Source organism: Odocoileus virginianus, chromosome 4 (genome assembly GCF_023699985.2).
Source record: "Odocoileus virginianus isolate 20LAN1187 ecotype Illinois chromosome 4, Ovbor_1.2, whole genome shotgun sequence".
Classification (NCBI taxonomy): domain Eukaryota; kingdom Metazoa; phylum Chordata; class Mammalia; order Artiodactyla; family Cervidae; genus Odocoileus; species Odocoileus virginianus.
This window is the reverse complement of record NC_069677.1, coordinates 11,917,265-11,927,046: the sequence shown is the minus strand read 5'-3', so window position 1 is coordinate 11,927,046 and position 9,782 is coordinate 11,917,265. Positions and strand designations below refer to the sequence as shown.

Genomic DNA, 9,782 nt, shown 5'->3' with positions numbered 1-9,782 from the left:
TAAGTAAACCAATGTTCTCTAGTACTGTGTCCACAGACAACTTAAAATCATCTGTTTACCATGGGCACAGTGTCTGTCACACCCGAGCATGCATCAGCGTTTCCTGGAGTCTTGTTAAAACACAGATCACTGATTCGTTAAGTCTGGGCTAGCACTTGAAATGTGCACTTTTAAAAAGGTCCAAGCCATGCTGGTGCTGCAAGTCTGGATCACAGACTCCAAGAAGCACAGGCCTCACTGTATCAGCTCTCACTTTAGGAAAAACTGGCTGAAGAAGGCCAGCAGGTGCAAACCTACTCCCATTCATTGTGACCATTTTCCTCTCAAAGTGCAGCAAGCCCAGGTCCAGCTATAGCATCCAGAGAGCAGTGCTACAGTCTAGAACCACTCACTTCCTCTAGAAGGAAAACTGAATTACAGTGTGTGACCAGAAGAGAGATTTCTGGCCTTTATAAAACCTCCCCACAATCAAAGAGCAGAGGAGGAAGTAGGTGAGAAGCCTTCCTTGGGAAAGCCCCTCTGTATGACTTCTCCCAGAGCTGAATTTCCTGAATACTGGTAATCAAATGGAATTAAGGAGTTTACAAAATTTGATTCTGTCCATGATGCAAAAAAAAAAAATTTTTTTTGAGAACTGACTAAACTCAGTGAGGTGAGTAGGTAAGTGATTGTGGAATTTTACAAGCCAACCTCCTAAAGTTAATGCCTCCCTCTTTTGAAGGCCAAGGTGTTTGAAACTTAGCTCCAGTGATAGAATGCCCATGTGTCAGCATTGGAACCTTCCTCTGAGTCCTTGACATCAACTGTCTGTGAGAATAGAAAATCTTGAGAGAGCTCAACCATAATACTGCCTCCCAACAATTCAAAACACATTAATTGGTACATGTTTTCCTCTAGGATCAAGCGGCCCTAGAGGGGGCCATTTAAAAAAATTTATTGAAGTACATGAAGTATAGTTGATTTACAATGTTGTGTTAATTTCTGGTGTATCGCAAAGTTATTCAGTTTTATGTGTATTTATATATTTTCCATATTCTTTTCTCTTATGTTTTATTATAGGATATTGAATATATTTCCCTGTGCTATAACAGCAAAACCTTGTTGTTTATCTAATTTATATACAATAGTTTATTAATCCCACACTCCTAATGTATCCCTTCTCCACCCCTTTCTCCTTTGGTAACCATAAGTTTGTTCTCTATGTCTGTGAGTCTGTTTCTATTTTGTAAATAAGTTCATTTGTGTCACATTTTAGATTCCACATATATGTGATATCATATTTGTCTTTCTCTGTCTGACTTATTTCACTCAGTACAATAATATCTAGGTTCATCCTTGTCGCTGCAAATGACATTATTTCACTTTTATAATAATATTCCATTATTCCAATATACCCAACTTGTGGGCATATGTCTGGAGAAAACACTAATTACTGAGTAATTAGTAATATTCCATTGTCTATGTATACCACATCCTCTTTATCCACTCATCTGTTGATGGACATCTAGGCTGCTTCCATGTCTTAATCATAAATAGTGCTGCTATGAACATTGGAGGTGCATGAATCTTTTGGAATTAGTGTTTTCTCCAGACATATGCCCATGAGTTGGGTCATATGGCAATTTTATTTCTGTTTTGTTTTTTTTCTATTTCTGTTTTTTAAGGAACCTCCATATTGTTCTCCATAATGGCTAGACCAATTTACATTCCCACCAACAGTGTAGGAAGGAGAACCCTGCTTTTTTTCACATACTGTCACAGTAGAAGAAATGCTTTCCTTTACTGCTGTATCTAGGCTTCTCTTATGCCATGTATCATTCACTTCATCAAGGATAGTCACCACAGTTATTGCTCTGTTCTTTTATTTATTTGATTGGAATGGGTCTTAGTTGTAGCACTCAGGATCTTTGTTACATCCTGTGGGATCTTTCACTGGGGGCACACGGACTGTCTAGTAACAGCTCACAGACTCTGGAGCAGGCAAACTCAGTAGTTGTGGGGTGTGGGCTTTAGTTGCTCCAAGACGTATGGGATCTTAGTTCCCTGACCAGGGATTGAACTGGCATCCCCTGCATTGCAAAGAAGATTCTTAACCATTGGATCACTGGGGAAGTCCCTATTCCTCTGGTCTTGACTATAAAATGTTCCTTTTAATTTTTTATAATAAACATAATAGTGCAACAAATGTATTTGCACACATAATTTTCCCTTCAGTTGAAAATATTTCCATAGGATATATGCCTAGAAGTGGATTTCTCAGTCAAAAGGTAAGGATATTTTGAAGGCTCTTAGTATTTGCTGCTGAATTGCTTTTGGGTATGGACCAAACAGAAGCAGAGATATGAAGAAGAGGTAGCAAGAATACACAGAAGAACTATACAAAAAAGATCTTCATGATCCAGATAATCATGATGATATGATCACTCACCTAGAGCCAGATATCCTGGAATGCAAAGTCAAGTAGGGCTTAGGAAGCATCACTATGAACAAAACTAGTGGAGGTGATGAAACTCCAGTTGAGCTATTTCAAATCCTAAAAGATGATGCTGTGAAAGTGCTGCACTCAATACGCCAACAAATTTGGAAAACTCAGCAGTGGCCACAGGACTGGAAAAGGTCAGTTTTCATTCCGATCCCAAAGAAAAGCAATGCCAAAGAATGCTCAGACTGCCACGCAATTGCACTCATCTCACATGCTAGTGAAGTAATGCTCAAAATTCTCCAAGCCATGAACTGTGAGCTTCCAGATGTTCAAGCTGGATTTAGAAAAGGCAGAGGAACCAGAGATCAAATTGCAAACATCTATTGGCTCATCAAAAAAGCAAGAGATTTCCAGAAAAAAATCTACTTCTGCTTTATTGACTGCACCAAAACTTTTGACTGTGTGGATCACAAAAAAATGTGGAAAATTCTTAAAGAGATAGGAATACCAGACGACATGACCTGCTTTTTGAGAAATCTGTATGCAGGTCAGGAAGCAATAGTTAGAATTGGGCATGGAACAACAGACTGGCTCCAAATAGGGAAAGGAGTACATCAAGACTGTATATTGTCATCCTGCTTATTTAACTTCTATGCAGAGTACATCATGAGAAATGTTGGACTGGATGAAGCACAAGCTGGAATCAAGATTGCCAGGAGAAATATCAATAACCTCAGCTATGCAGATGACACCACCCTTATGGCAGAAAGTGAAGAAGAACTAAAGAGCCTCTTGATGAAAGTGAAACAGTTGGCTTAAAACTCAACATTCAGAAAACTAAGATCATGGCATCCAGTCCCATCACTTCATGGCCAATAGATGGGGAAACAATGGAAACAGTGACAGACTTTATTTTCTTAGGCTCCAAAATCATTGCAGATGGTGACTGCAGCCATGAAATTAAAAGACACTTGCTCCTTGGAAGAAAAGCTATGACAAACCATATTAGACAGCATATTAAAAAACAGAGACATCACTTTGCTAACAAAGGTCTGTTTAGTCAAAGTTATGATTTTTCCAGTAGTCATGTGTGGATGTGAGAGTTGGACCATAAAGAAAGCTGAGCACTGAAGAATTGATGGTTTTGAACTGTGGTGCAGGAGAAGACTCTTGAAAGTCCCCTGGACTGCAAGGAGATCCAACCAGTCCATCCTAAAGGAGATCAGTCGTGAATATTCATTGGAAGGATTGATACTGAAGCTGAAACTCCAATACTTTGGCCACCTGATGCGAAGAACTGACTCACTGAAAAAGACCCTGATGCTGGGAAAGATTGAAGGTGGGAAGAGAAGGGGACAACAGAGGATGAGATGGTTGAATGGCATGACTGACTCGACAGACATGAGTTTGAGTAAACTCTGGGAGTTGGTGACAGACAGGGAAGCCTGGCATGCTGCAGTCCATGGGGTCACAAAGAGTTGGACACGACTGAGCAACTGAACTGAATATTGGCAGCTGAATCACCTTTGGGGGAGGGAGGATGTAGAACTGACCAGCATGTTAAATTACCTATACCCTCACCAGAAATTATTATTATCAATGTGAATATTTTAAACAGAAGCATGATGTCATCTCATTTCTGTTCTGGTTAGCAGCAGATCTTTAAAATGAGTATAAAGTTGAGTACTTTTCCCACATTTCTTAACTAATTTTATTTTCCCTTTCTGAATAATTTGATTATGTCGGTCAACTTTTGGAAAATAAATTATGGTGAGTCTGAAGACACAGAACAGTATCTTATTTACTTGCATTCTGCGCTCCCTGCACCTTCAACAAACTGGACGACGTTTGTCCATTCTTTCCTTTAATCCATAAATATTTGCTGAGCACCTGCTGTGTGCCCATGTTCTGGCTGCTGGAGATGGAGGAGTGAATGAGGCAGGGAAGCTCTTGTGGGCAACAGACACCCAAACCAACAGAGACAAAGTCATTTCGTACATGGTGAGAACATGGAGGAAATGAACTGCAGATGGACAGTCAGGTGGCTCTCTTAGAGGAGACCACAGAGAACCCCCCTGTCATTCACCTGTTAAAAAAATAAGCCATCTCTACAGCTTCCTGTTTTGCACTTAGAATAAGATCTGTACTCCCTGCAGAATCAGGCCGCAGTCTGCCTCTCTGACATCACCTCCTTCCAATCTCCTTCTAAATGACAGTGCTCCTCAAACACCAAACTTGTTCTCATTGCTCCTTCTGCCTTCAAAGTTCTCCTATGTTTGAATAGCAGCCTCTTTCTTAATATCAAGTCTGAGTTCAGATATCAACTCCCATGAGAAGACTCTGCGTACTGTCCTATATAAATAAGTACATTCTAACCCACCAGTCACTATCCTATTATGTTTTATTTTCTTCATAGCATTTATCTCTCTCTAAAATTAATTGTTTGCTGCCCACCCTTTTGCTTTTATAAACTCCAGGCGAGTAGAAACCATTGCCATCTTGTTCACTGCTTCATTGATGTGTCTGATTGATAGATATACAGAACTGCCCCAGACATCTAATATCACCTGACTTTATTCCGATAAAGTATCCATTAGGTGAGAAGTTAATTTCAATAGATAAGAATGCCAGGACTGGCAATGGTTTTGTCAAAACGTCACCATTAAACACTTGAGTTGGGAATATTGCTTTTCCACAAGGCATTTCTCTGGGGATGGTTTACTAAAATAGGAAAATAACTGATCAACTTTATTTATTATCCAAATAGGATATTGATAGTATTAGTGAATCTGAGAAGACTATGTGTCAAGGGACTAGAATTAGTGAGAAGTAGTTAAGGGCAGTTAGAATTTCTTGCGACATTTGATTCTGTAGACAAAAAGTTCTGTGGGCTAGTTATTTGATCTTGATAGAGATTTTTGGTTTCTAATGATTCCCCAAAGCCTTGGAGCGTTATGCTGCGAAATCAAAGTAGCTGAAGAGGGGCTCTTGACAAATCAGATTCAAATCCTAAATGTCTTTGACTCAGCACTCTTCTGTTTACTCTATGTCTGAATATTCAGATATAATTTTAAATTAATGAACATGTCCGTCTCTGTAGCCAATAGATCATTGATAAGACCTCTGCTGAAGTATGGTTCTGTGGTAACCAAGTAATTACAGGTAAACTTAGCTCTTTTTAGCTGATTCTGTGACATCACCTACATATCACATTGTTTTTATGGCAAAGTGGAGTCTGTGTTTTCGACTTATAGGTAAATACAAAAAATATAGCTGGTGTGGTGCTAATATCACCCCTTTTCCTTGCCCAGGTTTTGAATCGTGTGAGAAATGAGACAGAATATGGCAAATGGAGGCAAATATCACTTGCAATACGAGCTCATTTTGGAGATTGTGATTTGGGGGCCTCCTTATTTAAAAGATTGATTTATTTATGACTGTGTTGACTCTTGGGTGCATCGGGTGGCCTCTTGGTTGCAGTGCTTGGGCTTCTCTCTAGTTGTGGCCTGCAGGCTCCAGAGCGCATGAGCTCTGTAGTTTGCAGCATGTGGGCTCTCTAGTTGAGGCATGTGAACTCAGTGGTTCTGGCCCACGGGCTTAGTTACTGCACAGCATGTGGGATCTCGGTTCCCTGATCAGAGATCAAACCCTGTCCCCTGCATTGCAAGGCAGATTCTTAACCACTGGACCACCAGGTAAGTCCCTGCTTTAGGGCTAACACTGAATCCTGACCCTCCCAGTTACAACAGTTCTGCGTACCCAGGTGCTCTCCCAGAAGGGAAAGGCAGGATCAGAGGTGAGTAGTCCCAATTTATTCTTCTGAGATAAGTCAGTACACCTCACTTGGGGCAGAGTGAATAAAGGCTCTGAGAGGCCAGGAGCATGGCACTTATTGAGCTGCTCCACATGGAAGGAAATATCAGCAAGGAGCAAGAAGCATTTCCCCTCCTGAGAAGGTCTATGGATTTGTCTCTGTAGTCCTGGAGTGTTGCCGGCTGGTGTGGCCTGGGTTCAAAAAGGCCTAAGAAAGGATGACTGTGGATTCATGCTTTCAGGACTGCCTGACCTTCTTGTTTTGCCAGGGAAGAGTCAGGAAGGCAGATGCCTAGCAGAGCTCCATCTCTTCCTGGTCACACTTTCTTGTGTCCTCAGTAGAGAACTGGAGTAGAAAGCCACGGCAGACACTGACACTGTTGTAGTGGAGTGTCATTAGCAGACGTTGGCAGCAGGACTCTGTATACTGCTCTCTTGATGTCTTGAACCCAGGAAAAGGTAGAGCGGTGGGCTCTTCCTGTTTATGAAACAGGATTTGAGACACAGCAGCTAATTATGTGACCTCAGGCTACTTTCTTAATTTTCCTAAAATCCTGGTTAGCCTTTTGTAAAGTGAATGTATTATGTAGAAATAGCATGTAAAAATGGTGGGAAGGGAGAACATATTTGTGAGACATATATAAAGAACACTGACAACTCAAAAATAAGGAGACAAACCAGTCCACTAAAAATGGACAAATGATTTGAAGCAAATATTTTTAAGAGACATGAGTAGCTAATAAGCACATGATAAGAGGCTTCATATCATTTGTCATCAGGAAATGCAAATTAAAACCGAAGTGAGATACCACTACATACACTTTAGAATGGCTAATATAAAAACTGGTAATAACCAAGTATTGGCAAGGCTGGATAGCAACTGGAACTTCTATGTTACTGATGGGAATGTAAAGTGGAACAACTTTGGAAAACAATTTGAGAGTTTATTAAAAGTTAAACATATACCTATCATATGATGTGGCCATTCCACACCTAAGTATTTACCCAAGAGAAATGAAAGCATATGACCACACAGAAACTTGTGTAAAAATACTCATAACATCTCTATTTGTAATAGTCAAAAACTGGAAACAACATAAATGTCCATCAAGAGATGAATAGATAAACCATGGTATGTCCAGCATATCTACACAATGGAATATTGTTCAGAAGTAGGAAAAAACAAAACTATTAAATATACACAATAATATGGATGAAACTCAAAATAACCATGCTGAGTCAAAGAAGCTAGATCAAAAAATAAACCCCTTCCAAACCCAATACTTTGGCTCCAATATTTTGGCCTCCTAGTGCAAAGAGCTGACTCATTGGAAAAGACCCTGATGCTGGGAAAGATTGATGGCAAAAGGAGAAGGGGGCAACAGAGGATGAGATGGTTAGATGGCATCAGTGACTCAATGGACATCAATTTGAGCAAACTTCAGGAGGTAGTGAGGGACAGGGGAGCCTGGTGCATGCTGCAGTCCAGGGGGGTCACAAAGAGTTGGACACAACTTAGCGACTGAACAACAGCAACAAACCCAGTACATCTGTATGACTCCATTTGTATAAAATTCTAGAAAATACAAATTAACCTGTAGTGACAGAAAGCAGATCAGTGGTTACGTTAGATTGCAGGTATAAAGGTTGAACACAAGAAAACTTTTGGGAATTATAAGAACATTTGATGTCTTGATTATGCTGATGGTTTCATGGGTGTGTATACATGTCAAAAGGCTTCCCAGGTGGCTCTAGTGGTAAAGAACCTGGCTGCCAGTGCAGGATATATAAGAGACATGAGTTTAATCTCTGAGTTGGAAAGAGCCCCTGGAGGAGGTCATGGCAACCCACTCCAGTGTTCTTGCCTGGAGAATCCCATGAATACAGGAGCCTGGTGGGCTACAGTCCATAGTGTTGCTAAGAGTTGGACACGAGTGAAACAAGTTAGCATATATACGCACACATGTCAAAGCTTTTAACATGTTCCATTTACATAAAGTATACCTCAATAAAATTGTAAAAGAAAGCAAAAAGAAGTAGGGAAGGAGGAAGAACTGATGCACAGTAATATGGATGAATTTCACAAACAGTGTGCTGAGGGAGAGAACCCGGACACTAAAATAGTACATGTCATATGACTCCGTTTATATACAATTTCAGAAAAACCAAACTAATCTCCAGTGACAGAAAGTAGGTCTGTACTTAGAGGGTGGAGGAAAGAATGGACTGCAAAAGGGCAAGAGGAAACTTTTGGGTGTGATAGAAACGTTCTGTATCTTGATTGTAATAGTGGGTTCACATGAATATACATCTATCAAAGCTCATTGAATTTTATACTTTAAATGGATTCATGTATTGAAGTAAATTATATCTACCTCAATAAAGTGAGTTTAAAAAGAATTTTAAAACGCCTTTGTTTAACTCTTGCTTCCAGAAATCATTCAAGCTGAGAATAACACAAAACATATGGGCCTGAGAGGTATCTTTGCTTGGAAAAATTACTTAAATGGGCCTCTCAGCTATGTAGGAGTTAATCCCAAATCCTATTCCTGAAGGAAGACTTTGGGGACAACAGTAAACTCACCTGCTGTGTAATAGCATAAAAATTTTTGCTTTCACTAAGATTAGAGTTAACATTCTGGCTAATATTCATGAGGTGTTACTGGCTTCATTCCTCTGCCTGGGGCCAAATTGCAGAGGGAGTTGGGATCCTGGACTTTTAAAGAGGGAGGATTGAATTAAAAAGACCCTCATCCAGGACTTCCCTGGTGGTCCAGTGGCTAAGACTCTGTGCTTCTAATGCAGGGGGCCCAGGTTTGATCCCTGGTCAGGGAACTAGATCCCACATGCCACAACTGAGTTTGAAACCCACAACTAATGATCCCACAAGCCACATCCCATGTGTCACAACTAAGACCCAGCACAGCCAAATGTATATATATATATATATATATATATATTTTTAAAGAGCCAGCAAAAAAAAATTTTTTTAATAAATTACAAAAAAAAAAAAAGAGCCAGCAAAGTTTGAAAAAAAAAAAAGACTCATCCAAGAGATAAACTGGTTCCTGAAACATGAGAGGTCAGGGGCTAAGGAACAAGACGTGAGTAGGGGAACTTCAAGGGGGGACGTGGCTTGTGAACAAGCAGGAGTCATGATATCAAGTAATCTTTTTTTAGTTATTCTCTTTCTTTCCCTCCTTGACCTGTCACCCACAAGCTCTCAGTAAAGTTAAATGCTACAACATTATATTAACTGCTTTTGAGAACATTAGTGGGGGGCCATGTCCACTTACAGTGATATGTGGGGAGCCAGGGAAACTTGGAGATGTGAATACACAGTTGTTGGAAGTGGTCCTCTAAGATACCCACAGTAGTGATCCACAGCAAAAGGTGATAAAAGCTCAGCAAAAATCAGTCTGGGGAAACACATGAGGACACCTCAGGGCTTCTCAGAACTACAGCTGGAGGAAACTGGATTTCCTGCACTCCAACTCAGCACGAGGGGCCCAGACTCTATTGCTGGGTGTTTAGAGGAATGGTGACC

The 9,782-nt window shown here is 40.3% G+C and overlaps 1 non-coding gene across 1 annotated transcript; it reads left to right on the top strand.

The window, feature by feature from the left end:
* Nucleotides 1–8,997: 8,997 nt before the first annotated feature.
* On the top strand, nucleotides 8,998–9,070 carry TRNAR-UCU (transfer RNA arginine (anticodon UCU)). Its single transcript has one exon. It is a non-coding gene; the product is annotated as a tRNA-Arg (tRNA).
* The last annotated feature ends 712 nt before the right edge of the window (nucleotides 9,071–9,782 follow it).